Here is an 11,183-nt window from a genome sequence, read left to right on the forward strand (position 1 = left end):
TACTGTGGTCTTCCTGGTAGCTCCCAGAGCTGATGGTGGTGAGGAACTGCCCCACAGATATGATTCTCAGTGCATGATGGAATTCCACTGGAGTTGGGAAAGGATTTTTAGACCTCACACAGCTGAATGTATTTTCAAGGCAGTCTTGTGTGAACCTTGACGTAACAGCAAACCTGTGTCCTTGTGTAAGCATCTCCTCTTGTATGGCCAACATTGATGTTGTTGCCATTATCACCCCTGTTTTGAACAGGCTTCCAACCTCCCTTTTGACCTATCTTTATCCCACGAAACAGATGGACGATGTTCTGGAGGAAGGTGATGGCCTTTTGGTACTCCTCCATCTTGAGCCTGCTCAGGGCTGTAATTGGATGGCGAGATGACATCAGATCAAACCAACGATCAACCTGCTCCAGGAACCCACGCTGTCGTCAGGTATGACAGAGGGCGGTTTTCTTGCTGCACCATGTATTTCAGCCCAGCACTTGTAGCCTTACTGAACACATTTAGAGCAAGACCAACCTTCATCTTATCAAAGTGACTTGGCTCGATGGCTGCAGCTGAAAGATGGGGAGCTATTTTTAAGGCCATCCCTTCCTGAAAGGTCAATAAGTCCTTAATGGGGACCACAGAAACCTCGTTAGAGGGGAGGTTCTCTCTGTTAACAACATCCTCAGGAATTATGAACACCTGCCCACGGACAAGGGCACTTTTTAAATTTTTACCAGATGTGGGACATCGGGCATGAAATAGAGCTGCCTGTCTGGTTTTGCTGGATGTGGCACCGATGTTTTATTTTGGTCCACCCCAAAGGATTTCCACATGGCTCGGTTAGGGCTACCCATGTCGGTGGTGACATCAAGCACATGTAGCCCTATGGATGCTGCCCCTCTGTATTATCTCAATAATGATTGGCCTGTACTCTGCTCCATTGGTAGAATTGCCAGTGTAATGATATGCCACTACCTTGCTTCCACCGTGTTGTGTTTCCAGCCAACATAAACACACAAGCATGTGTTGCCACCCCTGTGTGACCTGGTAAAGTCACATCACCGTACAGTTTGCCTGTAATCATGTCTAACTCCACACTTGGTGTGATTGGCCATTTCATCCAAGGTCAACACACACTCCCTTTCAAGGTCTGTCAATTTATCTGCCTTCAATTTTAGGAAATCAAAGACCCTCTGTCAACACACCAGGCTCAAACTTAACACATTGCATCCTTTTTTGCAGTGTCCTTATTCCTGGAAGGGGAATCTTCAATTCCTGCAGAGTTTTGTAACCCGTTGGTCCGCTCGCAAAAGCTTTAAAGCCTTCTTAATTGTCTCATTGCTCCATTTCATCCCCTTTGTGGTGAGTCTGCCTAATGCCTTCAGTTGGTCTTTTGAAAACGTTTTCTTATATTCTTGTCCCTAATTTTCATTGTTTTCTTGAGAGCTGCATTTTCCTTCCTGATTTTTCTTAGTGCAGCCTTTGCTTTTTTGGTGATTCCTTCTTGGCTCTTTAATTTTCTCTTTAATTGTTGTAATAGATCTGTTTGAATGGCTGCTGGTTCCCTCGTATGCTGACTGGCTGCTGGTTCCCCTCGTATGCTGACTGGCTGCTGGCTGAGTGGGTTGGTGTCCGCCCCTCCCTGTCTCTCCTCACTAGCCATGTCCTCTCTTTCTTCACCCCTCACTTTCCTTTCTCTCAGTCTCCTCATCCCTTCTTCCCTCAATCTTTGAGACTAATATAAGTAGAAGACATGGCACTGTAAATGTTCGAACATTTAAAATATTATACCACTTAAAAATAAGAAATATTACTTTTGTTACTAAGAGTTCATACTTATTATACCTGTGTCACCTTTCACACTATAGCTGTGATCATGAGCTATGGGCTTTGTAGATTACAGGTCCCGGGGTGAATCGTGGTGCAGGGGCCCTTCTCTTTTTGACCACAGGGCGATGCACGAAGAGGGTGGGTATAGCCCTCTGCTCTCAGCCTAGTCTTGCCCTTTTTTGTCTTGACAAACTGGTCTGCATCAAAATGTGCCTGCGGAGTGACTTGAGGTTACTTCACACACAGAACAACTGTGTCTGAATCTTGTCTGCCCACATACATATTCCATAGTGGTTGAATACACAGTATTAGGAAACACTTTATACTTACTGGACATGTTATACTCATTACATACTGTATATCAAATATGACCAAGAATGTGAGACAACTTTATAGAAATTCATATCACATCTGTTACTGATGCCATTTGTCATACTTTATTAAATTCACAAATAATAAAGTTCCATAACTTCAGTTGGGAACAAAGACCACACCTTATCTCCCCAAGGCAATTTCCCATCCAATAGGTGTGCTATATAGGTGTGTATACCCTTTCTCCTGTCTGTTTATCCCTCTTTCAGCACAAGAACCAGAGGGGGATTCAATGGAGCCTGAAGAGCCTGTTTTTTTGTATTAAACAAAACATTAAGCTTTCCCAATGGTGTGGTTTTCGTTTTGTGAAAAAGTGCAAATGCAGTGTTTGTATATAATTACCTCACATATTTTTTTGCTGTTGGTCGTGGAAATTGCTCCTGCTGACTTGAGCCAGCCATTTTTCCTCCGCTCTGTGTCAGTGGGGAAGCCGTACATTCGTACTCCTTTCTCGGAGCGATTTGAGCATCCCCAGGCAGCACAGCAAACCATGGTGGCGACTGGGAGGCAGCACAGCAAACCAGGAAACACGGAGGAAAAGGCACAGACAAACTGCATGATATGCTATTCAATGTTTATTGAATTCCATGTATTTGCAATGGATGTTCCTAAAACAACACATTTAACATCATCATCATCATGCTGCTGCTGCTAGTCCTTTGATAGTCACCTGTCGGTCTCCTGTCCTTTCTGAAAGCCATAAAGATGACATTAGTCATTTAAATAACTTGTGTCCTCAATTACCATGGGGATTACTGAAACTACCATGAATTTAAGAAAATGGTAGACATTAATCTAATCTGAATTTTAAAGCATTAGTTTAGATCCCCTCCCTCTAAATATATCAATAAACATTAGAAAGTGATGCTCCTGACTACCATACAAGTTTAAGAAGATAATATTGGTTTTAAAGAATTCAAAGCTATAAATAAACAGCAACAGGCTCTTTAAACCAAGGCACTGTTAGCCTACCATGTAAACTAGTTGTTCACACTAATCCTAATATTATCACTTAATATTAGCAAATTCTATTTTATTTTTTTAAACATATTGATGTAAATACATACACATATCGATTTGTTGTATAAATATTGCAAATCAAAACCTTTATTCACTAATAATTACCAAAAATCGTAGTTCTATCTCCTGTTATCAGTGCATTCACATTGCCCGCCATGAACTTCCGGGGAACGATCCTCGTCTACATGAACCACGTGACGATAACCGTTTTTGGACTTCCGTTGTCGTAACTCTTCTATTATACGGCTCTGGGTTGAGATATAGACTTGCGTGTCGTCAGCATAGCAGTGAAAGTGGATGCCATGGTGACGGAGGATTGTGCCTAGTGGGAGGAGGTAAATGATGAATAGGAGTGGACCCAATACTGACCCCTGGGGGACACCCAGTGAAACAGGAGAACACCCTGACCTGTGGTTCCCCAGCTGGACAAACTGTTGTCTGTTGGTGAGGTATGTGTGTGTGTGTGTGTGTGTGTGTGTGTGTGTGTGTGTGTGTGTGTGTGTGGTGTGTGGTGTGTGTTGTGTGTGTGTGTGTTGTGTGTGTGTGTGTGTGTGTGTGTGTGTGTGTGTGTGTGTGTGTGTGTGTGTGTGTGTGTGTGTGTGTGTGTGTGTTTGTGTGTGTGTGTGTGTGTGTGTGTGTGTGTGTGTGTGTGTGTGTGTGTTGTGTGTGTGTGTGTGTGTGTGTGTGTGTGTGTGTGTGTTGGTGGTGTGTGTTCAGTTTAGCTCAGCTAATTTCCAGCAGCAGACCAGCAGGTCCTGCAGCATGGGACCTGGTGCTCTCTACACATGCACCTGTTACACTTGGTGCACGTGGTAGAAGACCTCTTTTTTAGGCCTGTGCACAACCAGCACACACGTCTCCTTCTGGTCGAGCCCGTGGCACGAGTGGTGATGGCGGTCTCTGTGGTTTCTGCGAGGGCAGCAACATTGGTCTGTAACTCCACTACCATGGTAGCAGCAGCTGCTGTTCGCGGGGGGGTGCTTTCTCTGCATGATCTGTGAGGACATCATGGATTTCCCCAGCTCTTCTAAGAACAACCTCCGTTTGTAGGTTCTTTGCTGGTTCCAGGAGGGATTTACTGCAGTGAACAGCACAAAAAGCATTGAAGGCGGAGACATCAATGCAGTTGAAGAACAGGACAAGAGGCCACCGAAGTGTCCGCCTCCTACAGCTGTAGGTACTGACCACCTACAAACGATCAAGGAAAAAAATTGAATATAAATAAATAAATATCCAGCATTCACAAGTATTTTATATAATTCATTATTTATATAAATGCAAGAAATATGTCTAATGAATAATAAGCACTTATAATAAATACATCTGTTTATCTCAAATAAACACATGCAATCAGTGAGAATAAATGACTACGTTTGGAATCAATTCATATAGTAATAAAAGCATATAATCACATACCTTGTCAAGGTTGTCCACGCCACCCTTGCAGCGATTGTAGTCAATGATGACTTGTGGTTTCTTCTTGTCATCCTGATGTACAGCTGGCTCTCTGTGTTTGCTGCTCAGAAGTAGGACATTTCTTCCCCGCCGCGGGATGTAGCTGACTGCTGTGGTGGTGGTTGTGAATGCAAACACAGATGACAAGACAGCTCTCTGCTTAGTCTGCTTCAGTTTGGGGGGAAGCTCAGGCTTGTTTGCCCTGATGGTCCCTACCATGCAGGGCCACTTTCTTCTTCAGAAGCTCCTGGGCAAGTGAGTAGGAAGTGAAAACAATTGTCACATGTAAGTGCAACACATCCTCACTCCCAGGTAGGCCTATGTTGACGTTATGTCAAGTCCCTTGTCGGCTTTTTCCAACGCAAGGGGGGTGGCCTTAGCGTCCATTTTCAAACGCAAGGGGGGGGGCCCTTAGCGTCCATTTTCAGCTTTCCGGGATGTCCATATGCTTCTATGGACGCTCATGGAAGCAACGGCGTTCGTTTGTGTCGACTGCCCTTAAAGGCAATGTGAGCGTCCATTCTCATTGGATAACGGAGAATTGTACACCCGGAAGTAAGTATTCCCCTTACTGTCGATTGATTTTACAGTGATATCTGCACTACTCATCGACTAAAAAACAACCGATTATCCTAGTTAATTACACAACATTGATTGGTTTAAATTGTGTGCAATGCTTTTGTATTTTTCCCCTTCGATTCGGAGAAACAAATGTTTTTTCGGAGTAAAGGATGGCAGAAGACACTACACTACCCAGAATCCCCAGCTATCGTTTGGACTACACCATGTGCTCTGTTTGACAAACCCCGTGATAGTCCTCAAGCTCTGTGATTGGAGAGTGTGCTCCGAGGGTTACGCCGAGCCTCGAACAGCACTTGAAATGGGATGGAACCACGCAGACTGTCCAAAACTGGATTTGAACGGGTCCACCGCGTCCCCCAGAAAATCTTGAAATCTTGAAAGGGATGTGCAAAATAGTCATTATATACAGTCTTTAATTAACTATTAGTAGAGAATAACGAGTAATTAATATACTATAGGGATCCTATTAATATCTAATAATAAAAATAATGAAATTCAATAACATGCTTTAACCACTAGGTGTCCCTTTATATCAGGTGTGCACCTTTATGGTGTAAATACAGCCTATCTACCAATTGGATCAAATATAAAAGTCAGCCGAATTAGTGTTGATACTGCAAGGAGACGTATTGTGTGAAAAGAAATGTAAGATGTTGTTTAATGGCTGATATATTTATGATCCACGTCACGTTTTCAGTTCCTCATGTTTGTCTAGAAGTCTTCTCATCAGGGCTCTATAAATACAGAACTACGGCAGATATGTCATATTTAATGCAGCCGAACCGTGTATTACAATGCCGTTATGTGATGACTTCCAAAGAGAAAAGCAAGCACACTCGGAATAAAGTATTATTGTATTTTTTTTTAAATGTTTTCGGTCTGTTTCCGTTATTTGTTAATGACGATGTGCTGTGAGATGTGAGACTGGAATTGCACAGGGGAAAATAACGTTGGCTATCTTTAGATGCGGATTTTGTTAAACTAATATGTTTTCGCTGTGGACCAACACTATACATTGACGGGGAAGGGGGTAGCAATACAGATAACACCATTAAACAGTTACACAACATAACAGAAATAATATCGATAGCAGTGTCCCTAGCAACCACCTTGGTAACAATGAAAACGTTATGGACGCAATTTCCTGAAGTAATCTTCGTAATAACTAGCAACTAAAGATCATGTACATCCACTGCACACATAATCTGAAATAACAACTCATATTTCTCGCATCAAATGACATCAAAACGCATTTTAATGGTCAAACTAACTTTAAAATAGGCATTTTCCATCGAGAATAAAACGAAGTTCGGCCATGTTTTTTTTTTCTTCAGGGAGAAATTTGAAGATCACGTGACGTCAAACAGAGCACATGGTGTAGTCCAAACGATAGCTGGGGATTCTGGGTAGTGTAGTGTCTTCTGCCATCCTTTACTCCGAAAACATATTTGTTTCTCCGAATCGAAGGGGAAAAATACAAAAGCATTGCACACAATTTAAACCAATCAATGTTGTGTAATTAACAAGGATAATCTGGTGTTTTTTAGTCGATGAGTAGTGCAGATATCACTGTAAAATCAATCGACAGTAAGGGGAATACTTACTTCCGGGTGTACAATTCTCCGTTATCCAATGAGAATGGACGCTCACATTGCCTTTAAGGGCAGCCGACACAAACGAATGCCGTGCTTCCATGAGCGATCCATAGAAGCATATGACATCCCGGAAAGGCTGAAAATGGACGCTAAGGGCCCCCCCCCTGCGTTGAAAATGGCCGCTAAGGCCCCCCCCCCCTGCGTTGGAAAAAGCCGACAGGGGACTTGACATAACGGTCAACATAGGCCGACCTGGGAGTGAGGATGTGTTGTTAAATTAAGCAAAATTACAAAATATTTATTTCTTTACTCATACATTTTCTTGCAATCATAACTTTTTTTTTTGGGTTAAATTCACATTTAAAAACTGCTAAAAAACAGATAAATAATGTATTCCATTTCTACAGGTTTTTTATGTTAAAATACATCACACATTTCAATAAACCGTTTATTCTTGTAAATGTAATATGACTTCCTGTAATTATGAAATACAATAAAAACTGTAAAAAAACATTGTTTTATAGTGTAGTCATGCCTTCCTTGGAATAATGAGGCAACAACTCTGAATAAATTAAAACAAAAGGCGGAGTTACTGCATGAGTTTTCTCTTTTATTGCTCAACCTCTCCGTCACAATCATATTCACCACATGAAGTGACAGTCGTTGTTATGGGTAAGTTGCTTAATATTTACTGTAATTGATTTCCATATTTAAGGGCAATGTTCTTACTACATAATTATTTTCTGTATTGTTATATTTTTCTAGGATTTACTTTTAAAAACAACATTTTACTGAAGGTTAAAGATATCTGCTCAATTTGCCAATTACATTTTTCTCGCTTATGTTTCCCAGAAAACAACTTACAATGGCATTCAACAACTCCACTGTGAACATCGGATATGAAGACTACTGCCCTGAAGTCTATTGGGTTGCTGTTCACTTGGAGAGCTTTTCAAGGCTCCTCATATATTTTGATCTTCATCCTCAGTATCATAGGACACTGCCTTCTCTTATATGTCGTCTATCTCTATGAGAACTTGAAAAATGTCACAAATCTATTTGTCCTGAACCTTGCCTGCTGCAATTTGATGTTCACAGTCTCACATCCATTCTGGGCCGTCTCTTGGCTGCAGGACTGGGACGTTGGTAATTTTGCCTGCACATTTGTGACAGTGACAGAGATTGTTGGTTTGTACAGTAGCGTCATTCTACTGACTGCCATGACTGTGGACCGTTTCATAACTGTGGTGCTGCACAACATGCCAAGAAACAAGTAAGGAGGCAGAGGTTTGCAGCATTGAGCTGTGCAGCTGCATGGATCATCAGCATTTCTGTTTCTGTATATGTTGCTACTAGAGTCACGGTGATAGACTGGGTTGGTCGTTCGGTGTGTGGCATACCATGTGGACTTTGCATTTAACTTGCAGTGTCTCTGCTCTTCTTCTTCCTGTTATCCATCATTGTTTTCTGCTATTCTGCCATCCTCAAGACAGTGTTGCAGGCTTCAAACAGAAGAAAGCACAGGACAGTAGTGGTGGTGTTATGTATAGTTGCTGCCTTCATCATCTGCTGGGTACCTTACATGATTTTGCATATAAGCATGTCCTATAACCCTCAAAGCTGTTTTACAAGGCAACGCCTGATGATAGCCTCTAGTATTTGTCGTGTACTTGCTTATTCTCACTGCTGTATGAACCCTATTCTGTATATGCTCTCAGAAAAGTGGCGAAAGCATCTTTTGGATCTTTTTAGCTGCAAGAAAGTCAGGAGGGTGAGAGACAGGAGAGAACCACTGGCTCTTGTGTTAAGCAGAACGTAGCTTTTAAAGCACAAAGCTCTGCTGTTGTGTTGGAACCAACCTGCAGCTAGACATTCAATGCTAAAATGAAAACATCAATTAATATTTGATATGATATTTGTTTGAACTAGTTTAACCGATGGTGATCAAATGTCCTTAAAGATATTAAGGGTTCAGTTAAGGGTTTCAGTTTCATTGGAAGAACATTGAGAAAGAATTGTGGTGCAAAAAGTAAAAAAACAGGAATGTACAACACACACACACACACACACACACACACACACACACCACACACACACACACACACACACACACACACACACACACACACACACAGCCCCCCCATGACAGTTGCTGCAAGCATTTGAAAAAATTTGATGAATACAGTACCAGTCAAAAGTTTGGACACACCTTCTCATTCGAAGGTTTTGATTATTTAGATATTTTTTTACATGTAGATTAATACCGAAGACATCAAAACTATGAAAAAACATAATATGGAATGATGTGGTAAACATACAGGTGTTAAACAAACCAGTATAATGATTTATATTTTTCAGAGTAGCCTGCAACCTTGGGCTGCTGTGTCTCCCTGTTCCTGCCTGTGGCGGTCAGCTGATAGAGGTGTTAGATAGTGCTTTATCTTGTTATGCACAATGTTGATTATTCTTTCAGAACTAGCTAAATACATGGGTAAAGGTTCTACTTGAGCTCCAATTTGAATACCATAAGAAAGTATAAAGCCAGCTCAAGCTAAATGTCAAATGTATTTAATTAATGTACTGTTGTTTTGATTTATTTATTTTATTTGAGTTGTACATATTTCAAAACGCGAAGTGTAATAACTGCAGTTGCCTCCCTGTCACCGAGAATGACAAAGCACTCAGTGAAGCACAAGCCCATGTTTCTCACTAAATTGTAAGTACAACTTATTAAAAAGATCAGTTCAATGCAACTAATGTCGTTTAGTGTTATTGCATGTTAAAATTGGTTTGCCATGAATTTAGTGATGGATTGTAAACATTTTAAATGTAGCATTTAAGTGTTTCCCAGTTACAAGGTTGTTATTTGAATAAATCAGACACTGATAGACTTCTTTGTTGATCCGCACATGTCCTCCGAAATGCGTCCTTCTCTGGAGAAGCTGCTCTCCTAATGACGTTTCTTATCCAGCCCCAATATTACCGCCAATTTCCCAAAAATACTGTTGTGTACTCTGTAATTTCAAATATTAGCATACTGTTTAGGGTCCCTGTGCTGCTGCTTCACATTGGCCAGCCCACAATGCATTGCTAACTAACTACAGTACAAAACCGTATTACATGAATACAGTAGATTAGTGTTGAAAATTGGCTGTACATTAACAGCAATTGCTTACAGTATCTTTTAGGATATTGGGGTTCTATTTTTATGATTCTCTGTAAACATAGGATAACCATTTACATTTTAAACAGTAGTTTACTCTTTCTCAGTATTTCTTTAAAACAGGTTCTGGATATCAGACTTCAAATGCAAGTTCTTAATATTTGTATTCCGATTTTCATATTTCGGCTTTATTTGATCAGTTTTAGGTAGCTAGTCAATTTAACTAAAAGTAGTTACATCAGTTAGTGGAAAACACTGTTTCTGGCTGTTTCAAGTTTTAAATGAATAATTTTAATTGTAATAAAGATTTGCAAACAGATCCTGTTCCAATTGAGGATCCATGTAAAATGAATTGTTGTTGTTTACAGAAGGAAGTAGCTTTTCAGCTGCAAGAAAGTCAGGAGGGGTGAGAGACAGAAAGAGAACCACTGGCCTCTTGTGTAAAGCAGAAAGTAGCTTTTAAAGCACAAAGCTCTGCTGTTGTGTTGGAACCAACCGGCAGCTAGACATTCATCGCTAATATGAAAGCATCAATTAATACTTAGTATAATATTTGTTTTGAACTAGTTTAATATGGTGTTCACATTTCCTTAACGATATTATGGGGACTACTTTTATGTAAGTCTCTATAAATGTAAACCTAACATGTCAATTTTTAACAAATGTTTAGGCTTTCTCAGTATTGTTTTAAAATGTGCTATCCTAGATTGTGGACAGGGTGACAAATACGAGTTTATTTAGCTTCAATAGCTTTGTAAGATGGTTCTGAAAATGAGTTGGTTCTAAAAATGACTTGGTTCTAAAAATGGTTTTAAAAATGATATGTGATCAGCTCTGTATCATTTGGTGTGTATTCATGTGATTTCAAATTCACATTGATACATTGATTATGCAATGTACTATAGATATTATGTGAAACACTTCTTCACTGCATTTCACTAATGGTTTTCATATTAAATCATCTATCTCAGTTTGTTACTGTAGTTGTTATATTTGTCACCTTTAGGAGTCTTGCAAACAAAACAGACAAACAAAACAAATCATTTATTTTTCAAAATGTTATTGTCACAATCTTAAGGAGAACCCAAATGCAGGCACTCGAGAACCAAGGAGAAGTGGTAATAAACTTTATTGGAGATTCCACTGGATCTGAGGAATTCCAACCGAGCAGTTTAACG

At 40.4% G+C, this 11,183-nt stretch overlaps 1 pseudogene; it reads left to right on the forward strand.

Annotated features, from left to right (window-relative positions):
• The first annotated feature begins 7,741 nt into the window (after positions 1-7,741).
• On the forward strand, positions 7,742-8,805 carry LOC117557897 (annotated as a pseudogene).
• The last annotated feature ends 2,378 nt before the right edge of the window (positions 8,806-11,183 follow it).

This window comes from Gymnodraco acuticeps, unplaced genomic scaffold (assembly GCF_902827175.1).
Source record: "Gymnodraco acuticeps unplaced genomic scaffold, fGymAcu1.1, whole genome shotgun sequence".
Taxonomy (NCBI): domain Eukaryota; kingdom Metazoa; phylum Chordata; class Actinopteri; order Perciformes; family Bathydraconidae; genus Gymnodraco; species Gymnodraco acuticeps.